The sequence below is a fragment of the Nannospalax galili genome, unplaced genomic scaffold, assembly GCF_000622305.1.
Source record: "Nannospalax galili isolate Female #2095 unplaced genomic scaffold, S.galili_v1.0 scaffold335, whole genome shotgun sequence".
NCBI classification, from domain to species: Eukaryota; Metazoa; Chordata; class Mammalia; order Rodentia; family Spalacidae; genus Nannospalax; species Nannospalax galili.
In genome coordinates, this window is record NW_008337842.1 from 4,248,734 (window position 1) to 4,260,655 (window position 11,922).

At 40.3% G+C, this 11,922-nt stretch overlaps 1 protein-coding gene across 1 annotated transcript in view; it reads right to left on the reverse strand.

The window, feature by feature from the left end:
- Fdx1 (ferredoxin 1) overlaps nucleotides 1-11,922 on the reverse strand; it is a 57,572-nt gene that overhangs the window by 37,425 nt on the left and 8,225 nt on the right. The window lies entirely within an intron of this gene.

Sequence of the window (11,922 nt, forward strand, 5' to 3'; positions counted from 1 at the left end):
CAGCAGCAGCAGCAGCAGCAGCAGCAGCAGCAGCAACAAAAACCAGAGGGAAGGAACTACTGGGAAGGGAAGCCCAGGGAACAGCCCAGGAGGTAGAGAATCAGAACTGAAACCTTCCAACTCAGAAGGGACCCAGAAGAAAGAGAACGCACACTGTTATCTTGGGATGGAGAGAAAGGGCTTTTCCTGTGCCAACAATCTCTCCTGAAAGGTAGAGGGCATCTGTCTCTGTGCACCTGGCCTGCAGATGGGGAGCTACCACTTCTACACCCCTGTGCTTCAAGGCCCCCTGCTCTCTTTTCCCCAGGAACTCTCATTCCTTTAGCCTTCTCTTCTCAGGTTCTTCTCAGGGACTTTGCCAATTATTTCTGCAACTGGCCTGAAGGTGCCAAGCTCAGAGCTGAAGAGAGTATTCTAATAAGTGTTTGGCAAAAAGTTGACTAGATAAAGGATATGTGATGTTACATAGGAGTGGTATACCCCTGCCAAGTATGTATTTACATATGTGTGGAGGTGAGTGTGGGTATCAGACACACATATATAAACAGGAGTGCGCATTTCTATGACTAATGCCTTCTCAAAAGACTGTACAAGTCTCAAGAGCTACTCTGGCAATGAAACAAAATGCAAAACCTGGGTATGGAAATGGATTCTTAAGTTCATTATCTATAATCCTCGCATAAGATCAGGTATGTTCTGGGTAGTATTGTTATAACTACAATGCTCATATATTCTTGCTGTGAAATAAGTGGACATCTTTTATACCCACCTTTCAAATAATCAACTATTTCAGGCCTTGGAAGACAGGGTAGGGTATTAGTTACCACAAAATGGGGAAGAGGAAGTGAGATGCTGTTTGAAAAGTACAAAGTTTAAGTTCAATGGGAGGAATAAATTTTTAAGATTATGACAAAACATGAGAATTATAGCTAATAAAATGTTTATTTTTAAATTGCTAACAGAGAGCCAGGGAGACAGCTCAGTAGGTAAAGGCACCTATCATGCATGGCCATTGACCTGAACTGGACACTTGGAATCCACGTACAGGGAAGGAGAGAATCAACTCCACCAAGTTGTCCTCTGACCGCTACACAATGCACCACACACACACACACACACACACACACACACACACACACACACAAATACACACAATAAATATTTTTAGTTGCTAATGATTAAATTTCAGATATCTCATCATAAAAAGTGACAAAGATATGTTAGCTTGAATTAGCTATTCCACACTGTATACACATGTTGATAAATAGTATACGAGTTGATAAATCAAATTATGAGTTGTCAATTGAAAATAAAAATAGGGGCTGGAGAGATGGCTCAGTGGTTAAGAGCACTGGCTGCTCTTGCAGAGGACCCAGATTCAGTTCCCACCACCCACATGGCTGCTAACAACTGTCTATAACTCCAGTTCCAGGGGATCTGATGCCCTCTTTTGGCCTCCACCGGCACTGCATGGCATGGGTGCTCTTACACACATGCAAGCAATATACTCATACACACAAAATAAAAATATTAAATAAAATGCTTCAAAAAATAAAAATACTGCGCTATGCCTTAGCACAAGCAATAAGCCAACTGAAGGACACAGAATCAGTCCAGCAGCTCTGGCCCCTGGTGTGGTGTTTTACCCACCACCCTCACCTGGTTATGCAATTCTCATGAACATGGGTTTTTTAGTGCTGCTGTGTCTTATTGGTGTCCTGGTTCACAACTGGAGCTCTTCCCCCTAAATTCACAGCAAACTCTATCATGATAGAGTTTTGGCTTTTTCTTCAGAGCATTCTGTCTCTTCTAACTTCCGCTCTGCTCCACAGTAACTCATTTTCAGATGCACCTTTCAGCATTAGCACCTAAAACGTCACTGAAACTGACGAAAAGGTTTTAAAATGATTTTAAATTACAAGCACAGTTTAAGGTATTAGCATCAAAACCAACAAAATCCTACAGGCCCTTCAGACACAGTAGGCTGTGCAGTTCACAGGACGTTGAAAATCGTGGCAGGTGTTTGCTTACCAGTTAACACAGCACCACTGAGCTGTGATAGCAAATGGAAAACTTAACGAGTTCACATGGCCTGATGGCTGGAAAAGACAAAACTCTTGGCAAATTTCCTTTTCTCAGAACACTTGTAATTTTTGAAAGAATATGAATATTGCTAATCTGAATGATTTCAAATCATGAAAGTTTTAAAATTAAAGTAGGAAGTCGTGGTTATTAATAAAACAGAAATAACAACACTAAGAGTTTGAGCAAATCCTGAAGTTCTTTTTTATTCCCCAAGTTTATTGAATATACCACAAGGAATCAGGCTGGGCAGTAACAAGAGTAATGTCTGTCTAAAATTCTTGCCATTAAATTATTTCTCGGAAAAAACCAGACATGGTGGCATATGCTTGTAACCTCAGCACTCAGGAGTCCGTGGCAGAGGAATTGACAATTAAAGGCCAACTTTGGCTATATAGAAGTTTGAGACCAGCTTTGGCTACGTGAGAGACCCTGTCTCAAAACAACAACAAAATTATTTCCCTGAGAAAGTTGGTACCTGTAGTCTTGCTCCTTCCCATTTATGACATTTCAAGTTTCATGTGTGTCATCTTATATTAGGGTCATTTTGTTCACTTACACTGTTGAGAACAAATGGCTCGCTCCACACCAAACCCCCTTCCCTAACAAAAACCTATAGGACAGCTGTAAGAGAAAGTATATATTGAAAATGTGGAATTATGAGTAAAGATAATCTAATTTTCTCCAGACTGACTTAACACAGTCAGAAACACAGTAGTAAGCACAACAGAAACATAAATATTCATATAAACATAACTGAGATCTCCTAACTTGAAACGTCATAAACAAGGCATAGGAAGAACAGTATGGTAGAAAGGCTAGAAATAACTAGCTAGATCATCTTCATCACAGATGTGAAACTGCCCCCTAGTGACAGAATACTACAACACACCGAAACGACACAAGACTGAAAAGCTCTCTACTAACCTAAGTCGGCAGTAGGAAGGTTTATGAATTTGTTTTGCTTCCCAACTTTAGGACTGTCCATTTTAACTCGTTTATTCACTCACTGCTTCCTACGAAGTGAGGACTGAAAGGAAAACAACCTTATCCCTTATCACCGTCTACTGGGAGAAGGACCCAGGAGTGCAGATCTATATTACCAGACTGGGATAAAAGCCACAAAAAGGCAGTCAGGCGGGCAGTGGGGCGGACTAGACAGTGATCAACTACCTCACAGGCCTTTCCTGCTCCTTTGGCAGAACACCACAGACTAGGTACTTTACAAGCAACACAAGTTTATGATGGCTTCAGAGTAACAGCCTAGCTCAGGATTGGGTGGTTGGGCAAAGGATTTCTTTTGTTACCAGAAGCCATTGCTCTGTATTCCAGCATCCCGCCATTTCTTCCATGGCATAGCCACCATCTAATAATTGTGTATATCCCTATATGACATAGAGAACATCATGCAAACAGAGGACAGATGCAAAGCAGCGGTAAACAAACATTTCTGGGGCAGGAGAAAGAAGGAAGCATCCCAACAGAGGGCAAAGTACGTATGAAGTCTCAAAGCCAGAGGGGCCAGTGGCCAGCACTGCCACAGTGGGAAGAGCACCGAGCAGTGGAGGAGAGGAAGAGCAGTGGGTGGGGAACAGAGCCTTTTAGGCCATACGGAAGGTGGACTGGATCCTAAGAGCAATGGGAAGTGCTTTGCGGTTTTACTCGGGGGACAGACATAGCTGATGTGTGTCTTGAGACATCGAAGCCGCCAGGTGCAAGAGCAGAAGCAGGTCTACAGGTCCAGGTATGCAGTGACTCACAAGCCCCATACAGTAAATGTAAGCATGGAGCCAAGAGGAGCGACTGGAGATGCAAGTGAGGGGGGTGCTGGTGGGGTGGGTGGACCAGGAGGATAAATGATGCTCAGGTTCCAGCCTGCAGTTGCTGGGCAGTGCTCATTAAAGAGACGGGAAAGACTAGAATGGAAGAAAGACAGTTTGGTAGGGGGAGTGAGCATCAAAAGCTTTTTTAAATACATGAGTTTTCAGAGTGAGATGGTTCAGCCGACAGGTAAGGGCGCTTGCCATCAAGCCTGATGACCTGAGCCTGGTCCCTGGAAATCACATGGTAGAAAGAGAACTGACTTCTGCTGCAAGTTGTCCTCTGACCTCCACAGATGTGCAGTGCCATGTCTGCATATATACTCACACACATATTATACACACATACACCCCACACACAATCAGTAAATAAAATGTAAAAAAATTAAATATATGGGCCTTAAATTTCTTTGAGGTTTTCAAGAAGAAAGGTAAAGTAGCTGGATCTGCAAGTTCAGGGCTCAGAGGAGAGGTCTGAGCCAACCATGTAAATGTAATACTCTATCAGCATACAGGAAGGATGCAAGGCCACAGAATGGATGAGATGACATGCACAGACAGTGTAGAGACAAAGGGCTTGGTCACCATATGTGGAGTCTGGTGTTTATGTGTGGGTATGACTTAAGGGCAGTATTTAGAGGGTCATCTGTATTCAGGCTTAGAGATTAATAACTGCCCCCGAGATATGTTATTACAAACTCTTCTTCATAAAGACATTTCAGACTTCTGCTCATTTTATTCCTCTTTATTCTAGAAGGAGGTTTAGGCTAACCTCTACTTCTTGTGGCCCCAATCTAGCTTATCTCGAACTAACATTTTACATACTAAATTTCTAGGAACATTAGGATCCTTGATGATTAAAATTTTCCTCTAAATCTTCAGGATTTATATTTAAACCACTGAAGATCATGTTGGTACTTCTACAGTATTGGGAAAAACTGTAATTACGGGAAATTTAAATTTCCTTTTTAAATGTATTTTAATTTGCTATATAAATATATCTATATTAATTCCTTCACTAAAACAATAGCCAATGTTTATTTAACACTCATCTAGACTAATCCATTTGATCTTTATAGCAATCTTATGGGATAGATATGAGTATTATTCCCATTTTACAGATGCAAATGCAAAGTATAAAGAAATTAAGTACCTAAAACCCAATGTCACACGGCTCAGAGAGTGATAAAAGGCAAACAAGCCTAGGCAGAAAGACTCCACTAAACCCTCGAACAAATGGCTTGTGAATTTACAAATTTCATTTATACGTGTACTTTGTAAAATAGACAAGTATTTCATAGTAACACTCCTGCAAAAGATATTGTGTTTTCCCTATGTTCTGATCTTTATTATTTTTCTAAGATACTAGTTAGAAGCCACTGGATGTAGGTCAGTTGGAAGAGTGCTTGCCTGACATACATGACCCAAGGTTTGATCCCCAGCACAGCATAAGCCAGGTGTGATGGCTCATGCCTGCATCTCGGCCCTCAGAGGTGGACACAGGAGATCAGTTCAGGGCAAAAACTTGCTTCATGACCAGTAATGGCTGCCACCCACAGAATGAGAAACACTGTATTGCAATAGTCACAGAGAAGGAAAAAACATTTTTTTAATATTAAAGATACTTTCAAATATTAAAATCAACACGTTCTAATTTAGAAGAAATTGATGTAAATTGACTGAAAAACTATGCAAAAATATCTTACATTATTTTGAGACAATGCATTTTCTTTTGGAACTGAGGTTGAAAGCCATTTGAGTAAAAGTACAAATAGAATTTTCGTCTTCGGGATATTTTGTTAAATAGTATATTTAATGAACTTTTGCCAACCAATACAAACAAAACAATACCCATCACAAAAACAGAAATAATTTGAGTATGAAATTTATATAATCTGCTTTCCTGGGCAATTGCAGTCTCAGGAACTTATTGTAAGAAAATTATAAAACCCTGTGATGGTGAATCTCCATTGTCCAGCTGTCTAGATTTTATAGATGTCAGTGTACGTGAGAGTTCCAGAGGAGTTCAACTGCATTTGCAGGACACATACTGTATTTGGGCCATACTATCCACAAGCTGGGGTCCCCCACTGAATAAAATGGGGAGGTGAGCCCCAGCACGCGCACCTCCCTGCTTCCTGGCGCCTGACACATGACTGGACCCCTCACTGGTGGCACGCCTTCCAGGTCATGAAAGACTGCCTCCCCTCAAACCAGGAGCAAAAACAAACCCTTCATTCCTTAAGTTGCTCGTGAGGTATTTTGTCACAGCAACAAGAACAATAGCACAAATTTATACACAGCAAAATACTTCTTGGAATGATCTCTTTAGTGTTGGTTATAATTGAAAATTGGAGACCAACTAAATGTCTGTGGAAGGGGATGGGGTAAAGACACCATGACATGCCTGCATAACAGAAAACTCTGAAGCCGCCTAAAACTGTACTCACAAAGGCATTAATTAATACCAGACAGTCCTTCACAGTGTACTAAGTGAAGAAGAGGAAGGGTATCTAAGTCCAGTAACCTTTCTTTACATAGGTATACTAGCTCTGAAATCTTCATATAATTCAAATTTTAAGGCGAGACTAGTTTTCTCACAGAAATAAATGTGAGAAACACTTTCAGCAAATAAGCACCATCCACTGCAGGTTGAGCCACAGGATTCCGTGTGTGCCTACAACCACAGCTACATCACCTGAACTGTTTGCTGTTCCTGATCAGGGGATTTGGGGGAATTAAATATACTCCTGATTTAATGCCTGTTAAAGCAATACTTTATAAGCTCCTTTTCCTCTATTTACTATCCCCTCCTAAAACTAACAGCACAGGCTGTCAGGGCGAGCGACTGACCTTCAGTGTAACATTGTGTTTAACTTCCCTTCCAAAGTTACTGACCTTGGGGTGCATTTCTGTACTATCCCATCAGCAGATGAAAATTTAGTAACATAGCAATGCTTGCATTTTAATTTTTCAGCGGCTTAACAGTCACAAGTTCCCATGCATACTCACACTGCACAGTTTATCCATTTCTCTCAAAGATCAGGAAATGTCTCTGTCAGGTGTACTGGTCCCACCCTAGGCATTCACACAAGTAGACCTGACAACTCACCACAAGCATCAGCTTGAAAATTTACCCAATCTCCTGACATCAAAAAGAGTCTAAAGATTCAGGAAATTTCACAACTTTTTATTTAACATGAAACTTTAATATATTTATGCAATTTATATTTTCTTAAGATGTAACCATAATATATGCTTTCCAAACAGTACAAGTAGTGTTAGCAACTATAAAAAGTAGGTGAATAAAGGGTGATTGTTAAATACCATATGCTTCTTGAGACAAGTTTCACTATGTAGCCTAGGCTAGCTTTGAACTTACAATCCTCCTGCCTCAGTCTATTCCAAGTATTGAGATTATAGGTTATGTGCCACCACACTCAGCTACCTTATGTGCTTTTTAAATTTTCCAAAAATTCTTGTAATGTATTTTTAATGAGATAAAATATTATTTTTGTATTTAGATTTCTTAATCCAATTTTTTAAAATTGTAGTAAAATATGCACAGCCTCAACTCTATTAGTTTAACCACTTTCAAGCGTACAGTTCAGTGGCACTACATACATTCAAAATGTCATATAATCATCAACAAATTCCATCACACTTACTGTATGCTCTCTTGCATGTGTTATATTTTATTCCTTTCTATGACTAAATACTACTCCACTGTGTGCATATACCATGTTTTGTTTATTCATTCATCCACTCAGGAACAGAGCTGATGCTACCTTTTAGCAACCGCAAATAACACTGCTACAAACACTGGTACCTAAGTATCTACTTCAATTTGAACTCTCCTACCAAAGAGAAGAATTGTTGAATCTATTTTTAAGTTTTGAGGAACTGAAACACCATATTCCACAGGGGAGGCATTTTTAATATTCCTACCAGCAAAACACAAGCATTCCATGTTCTCCTCATCCTTGCCAACACTTGCTATTTTCCAGTGTTTCAGTAACAGCCATCCTACTGGGCATGAAGTATAATTCTACAACACATACAGACTATTTTTAGATAATACAGAATGAGTGCACATACTTGTAACACTTGGTGTGTGATAGGTACCATTCTAAACGTGTGTATATTGCTCTATATATAATTTGAAGGATTAAAATATGTATTGATTTCATTCTTATAAAAGTCCTAAGAGGTACTGTTACTGCCTTTATTTGTTGGATAATGAAAGTGAGGCACAGGGAAGGCTGGTACAGACTGTTAAAGTTCTAAGTGTGTAGGAAAGTGATTAAAATACACTGAGAGGTGAAATGATGAGAAACACACAATCAGAGCAAGAGAAACCAATACTAAACATCTGCATACATCCCTTCCTAGAACTTCTCTCGACGCGTTCTGAGAACTCCAGAGAGGCTAAACACACTGTTTTCCATTCTCAGCCATCTACCTATGCCACCATGGATTCTCCACAAACACTGCTACATCCTATGTAATTCAAAATGCCATTGTGAACTAATCCCTATTGTAAGACATTCAGGCTGCTCCATGACTTTTTCTTAAAGACATTTGTGCGCTTCACTTTTTATTTTATTCCATGTGTACGAGTGTTTCCTCTACAGGAACAGCCAGTGTTCTTAACTGCTGAGCCATCTCTCCAGGCTCTTAAAGGCATTTAAGTAAACAACCCATTTACATTGTTTAAAAATAATTAAAAGAATAACATTTATAACAAAAAACTCCCTCCTGATGTTTATTTTTAAAAACCCTTCTAGAGTTGATTTATATACGACATAATATTGCATGTGGATTAACTGCATACCAGTTTTGTACTGATGGACATATGCTGTGTGTTCGTCTTTTCTGTGAAAGCATCTCTGTAGTAAATGCCTAGGATGTATGTCTGTTCATGAAAATGAAATGGACTCTGCAGAGACAACTACAGAAATAGCCTTGCTAGATTACAGCCTCCACACAGTGTTTGCGAGGGCCAGAACAGCACACAGTGTGTTTAGCACAATCTCATAGAGTGGCAACGGCCTCTGCTCACACAGATGTAGGTCTAGGAAATGCCAAAGAGCATCGACACATAGTTTCCTTTAGATCTTCGAACTTTCTAAACTTGATTTAGCATTTCTGTCAAGTATATCTAACATCTGGACTGCCTCAGAAACAATTTCTACTGACAGCTTTTGTTGTTGGTTCGTAAGGGGTACAAAGTCCTCTGTGGTGTCTTGAATTTCTTGTCAAGGCACACACTGAAGATAACACAATATGGCCCCTCTGGAAGTGAGTTCACCATGGCTTGTTGCTGGGGTGGCTCTTCAGTGGTTATTGGTGCTGTTTCTCTAGTGACTTTTCTGGACAAATCCTCTAAAGCACATATTCCTCACAGTGTGTACAGTCTGCTCCACTTAGTGGTCAGGTAAATGGGCCAGGGGTTTCCTAAAATGTCTGACACCAACAGGTTTTCCATCCTTTGCTGAGAGGCTCAGAGAGTGACTGGCTGAAACCTTCAATAACCAGGCAGTTTGTGTCTGTCTTAGCCTTCACTTCTTACAAGAGACCTCAAGGTCAGTCAGAGATGACAGGCAAGGGCTTCCGTGTCTTTCCTGGGCTGCCTAGAGTCGTGTACATGTGCATGACTTCTAGGTCCAAGAGCCTTTCAAAGCACGCTGTGGAGTTGGGGGATTGAGGGGGGTGGGAAGTCAGAGGGATGAGAATCGGTCAAACAAAAACACTACACACACTGCTGCCCTTGCCAACAGAGGCACTCTGCTAAGCCCTTCGTTTCATAATCTTTAACAACCCAATAAAGTTAGAACTGTTATCACCCTATCCTACAGAGAAGAAAACTGAGACGTAAAGAAACTAAAACAGCACGCCCCAGGTGTCCAGTATGTGACAATGTTGATTTGTGAACCAAAATCTGTCTGATCCTGGAGTTTAGGCTCAGATACAGTTCAACACGCTAGCATTCATTTCTGAAAAGATCATTCAGCGAAAGTACATTGAATCAAAAGTGCAGCTGAGCTGGGATTATCCCAGCACTCAGGAAGCTGAGGAAGGAGCAAAGAGAATCCCAGGCCAAACCCCTAAAAATCCATAAAAGTAGGACTGGATCACCTAGTTCATAACCTAATTTCTGTACAAGTGTTTATACAGAAAGACACTTAGAGAAAATAGCCTAGGGAAAAGGGACACTAAAGAGAGGGACAGATTTGGGTTTAAATCGTTTGTCTCGCTTGCTGCACTTATGGACCAAGGAAAATTAGGATTTGATAGTTTCATCTATAAAATGGAAGGCTGGGGTTGTAGGTGAAGAACAGTGGTTCAGCGTGTGCTTAGCATGTGCAAGGCCTTAGGTTTAATACCAGCAACAAAAAAGAACCTACTGCAGGTAACATGCTGGACTGTGGTAGGCAAATGGTAATCATTATAATTATTTTCAAACTGACAAGGAAGATTTAGAAATTCAGCAAGAGTACAGAAAAATCAACTCTTCACAAAGTATCCTGTGTGAGGCCACCTGAGAGGCACTCTTTCAAGAGTTCATTACCTATGGAGAAGGACATTCCCTCTAAAAAAAGAAAAAAAAAAGTGTTGTGAGAATTAACACAGAGACACAGATTAAAATCTCACACGAGAATGGAGGAAGAGAGAGCTAAGGGCAGTTACTACATGCAATGTGAGCCGTGCCCTGAACACAGCACAGTCCGAACTGCTCTTTGGACTGTATTCTAGATCCAAGCTTCTTAAACCACAGAGCGTGAGTCTATCTGGGTCACAAAACTGAACACAGGGACAGCAAAAAAACAGTAAAAGGTTTCTGAACACAATGACAAAAGGTTTATTTAAAACCAAACTGTGATGAGCCGGGTGTGGTGGCACATGCCTTTAATCTTAGCACTTGGGTCACAGAAGCAAGTGGATATCTGTGAGTTTAAGGCCAGCCTGCTCTACATAGTGAGTTCCAGGCCAGTTGGGGCTGCAGGGAGACCCTATCTCAAAAAGACAAAGAAGAAAAAAAAAAAAAAAACCAAAAGCCACGAGAAGCATGGCTCACTCATTCTGTGTTATACAATCTCATGCAGCCTCGGTTCCAAGCACTCAGCCTGCACCCTACACTCCGCACTGCATATGCCTGCTCACAGCACAATGCCAGAAGACACTGCCGCAAACACTCTGGTTCAGAATTGAGACTGCTGTGTCATGAACTGCAGTGCTTTCACTGTATATAGACGCTTCTCTACTCTAGAAAGAAAAATGGTTTAATTACGGAAAACAACCTTGTAATGTTTTTCTACTATCATTCCTCTGCATGCAAATGTCAAATTAGTGTCTTTGGATTACATTGTGTTAGATGCTTGATTTTTTTTTAATGTTTCATTTATAATTTTTTTATTTTATGTGTATGCGTGTATTGCCTGCACGTAAGTAAGTGTACCTGCGTGCATTACCTGTGGAGGAGAGAAGAGACTGTTGGATCCCTTGGAACTGGAGTTACGGACAGTTGTTAGCTGCCATGTGGGTGCTGGGATTCGAACCCAGGTCTTCTGCAAAAGTCAGTGTTCTTATCCACTGAGCCATCTCTCCATCCCCAGAATACTTGAGTTTTGAAACTGCTTTTTAAGTTTCATTTTAAAAAAAAATTGTTCACATTACCATTGAAATCTACCCAATGACTTTATAGACATACACAGGCGCCAAGGATCTGAGTGCATCTGATTATAACTAGTAATAATCAGATACATACAGATTAGAGATGCAGGCACCAACATCTCAGTGTTAGTAGCAAAAACAATGAGTCTTTCTATAAGAAACAGTATATTTTAAAATGAAATGGCGATCTCTTTTAAAGGTTAAAACATTCAATTTTATGTCTTATAGGGCTTATACTGAGTACAATACGGTATAACTGTAATAATTCATCTGTAAACCTAGAAATGTACAGCCAATTTTGAAAGAGATGTACCCTAGCTCAGAAAAATGTTATTGAATAGGTTAA